The following is a 2,624-nucleotide window of genomic DNA, read 5'->3' as shown; positions in this document are numbered from 1 at the left end:
GGATGGATGGATGGATGGTGCTGTGGAGTCTTGCTGCAGGGATCAACTCAGACAATCAGAACAAAACCAGAACAAGGTTGCATGAGGGCATTACTGCATAAGTCAGCAGGTAACACTCAGGTGCACACGCCTCGCGTCCAACCAGCAGCAGCGCCTGTGTGTAATCTGGATGTGCAGCAGGGCCAGTGTCGCTGTCAAGAAACAGTGAAACAGAAACATTAAAATAATGTGTGGAATGGACAGGTACACCGCGGGGCATCATGAATAAATGAGCGCACTCCAAAAGCAGCCTCTCCTTTGTACTGCGTTGTATTTGTCAATGCTGGCAGAAGCACAGGGATGTGGGTGCAGGGCCCGGCTCACAAGCAAATAAATAAATAACATGTTGAAAAAGTGCAAGCTGTTGTTAAGTTTGTGTGACATTCCGACTATACAGCCACACACAAGATGTGCAGCTCCACACATCAAGTCTGTTATGCTTTTCTTTACTCCATCTGTTTAGATTTAGGTTTGCATAAAGAAGAAAAGATCATGTTTGTTCCTAACAGAAAATACTACGGCTTGACGGATTGATTAGAAATAAATAAGCAAGACTGATAGTGCTGAATAAATCCAATTACCTTGCAGGAGATAATCAATACATTTACCTGGGATCCCATGCTAAAGCTCTTTTAATCGACAGTACAGTATATGCTTGTTGACTTTAATTGCAAGATTGTGGGCTGCAGAAGCCGCGGGCAAACAATTGATAGTAGCTATTAGCCAATGATTAGTCGGACAGAGATGAACTCTTTTGCATTGATTGGCCAGGCTTACATTTCCGACTTTTGCAGGGGAATAAATAAATTCACCTGTAAATCTATAATGCATGAGTTTGTATTCATTATTTCCAGCAGAGCGTCTCCGCGGCTCCCTGCTTTCCATTGTGTTCTGCTCAGAGGAGCCGGCAGCTCATTCGGGTCAGCCGGCCGCGATGTCTGTTCAGAACCAAACCGCGAACCCAGCAGGAGAAACTCTGCTGAGAACTTCACTCTGACAGTTTGATTTTTAAGTAAAACTGCAGGTTTCCTTTCACAACATGCTTAAGTCATCACATAGTTTTGGTCATATCAAAGCCTTTCTTTAACATTTCATTTTTATTTAAGTTTTTCCCAATAGCTTTGGAGCTGCATCTAAAAAGATCTGGACCAAGAACATGTGAATGTATGTTTGGTGATCCAAAATGTTGTGCAACTCGATGAAAATAACTAAATATTAACAGAAAGGAAGCTAAAAGCATGAGAATATTTACTGTTCTGCAGTAAAAAGACAAGAGGCTCAAATACGGAAAACATCAAGGAAAGACTGATTCAATCTAACTTCCATTCACCAAATGATCCAACAGAGTTTCAGAAACGTTCATCACTGATTTTCTGACATGATGACATCACACAGTCATTACAGATTTATCAACTAACCATTTAAAATGCAAATCTTCAGCTCCACCACATCCGACAGGAGCGCTGGTCCATTGAGAGTAAGGAGGCTGTTGGGAGCACTGGGAACTTACTGTCATCCTAAAGAAAACCAGTTTGAGATGGTTTGAGGTTTGAACATTATCCTGCTGGAAGTAGCCATCAGGAAATGGGTCCACTGTGGTTATAAAGGGATTGACATGGAGATATGACATGGATGCAGACCTGCCTGAAAACTTGGCATGTTGCTCAGCCAAACTCTGACTGTATCTGAATGTTTGAGCTAAAGTCGACACTCATCTGATCTGCTGTTGTCCAGTTTTAGTGATTCTCTGGGAATCGTAGCCTCGGTTTCCTGTCACACCTGGTGCGGTCCGAAGCTGCTGTCGGTTCTGCTTCGAGGTTTTTATGTGATGGTTGAAGCAGTTATGTGAAATACTTTTGCATCTCTTCCACACCAAGCATGTCTGTCTATGCTGTTACACTCCAAGACATTTTCAGCCACACAGCTAAATGTTTCCTGTTTTTCAGACCTTTGTCTGTAAACTGAGAGACAGTTTGGTGAAAATCCCAGTAGAGCAGTCGCAGCCTGACTGGCACTAACAATGACACAACCTGCAAAGTCAATTAGACTCCCTCTCTTTCCTGTTTTCATTCTCACTTTTAACTTCAGCTAATCTTCCACCTCTTCCATACTGCTAATCCTAGATGGTTAAATTCATCTAGTTGTTGCTGAGCAATTGAACCGGTGTTCCTAATAAAGTGGCCTGAAAGTGCAAAATGAGTTACAGTAACTGACAAGAACACAAAGTTATGAAACGCTTATCATTCCAGGCACTTGTGAATCAAGTGTTTTTGTTGACTTGAAGCATCTTTAATATTTAAAACGAGATTCCTTCTTTGCACGCTCGTATGACAGACTGCACAGGAAAAGTTTAAAACAGAAACTGACTGCTGCTCTTTTCCTCCCTTTGAGAGAGAACACAGACCAGTCCTTGACCTCACTGTCTCACTGTGGTTTACGTCCATTTCATCCATATGAAGCCTGATGGTTCATGCTAACGGTAAAACGGTCGCTACTGAAGTAATTCCCAGCTCTGCGCTCAGGAGTGACTTGTGCTTGATTGTCCATGTTCTCAGGATGCACAAGTATCCAGTAATCAGATTGAG

This window comes from Xiphophorus couchianus, chromosome 19 (assembly GCF_001444195.1).
Source record: "Xiphophorus couchianus chromosome 19, X_couchianus-1.0, whole genome shotgun sequence".
NCBI classification, from domain to species: domain Eukaryota; kingdom Metazoa; phylum Chordata; class Actinopteri; order Cyprinodontiformes; family Poeciliidae; genus Xiphophorus; species Xiphophorus couchianus.
Note: the sequence above shows the minus strand (reverse complement) of the source record.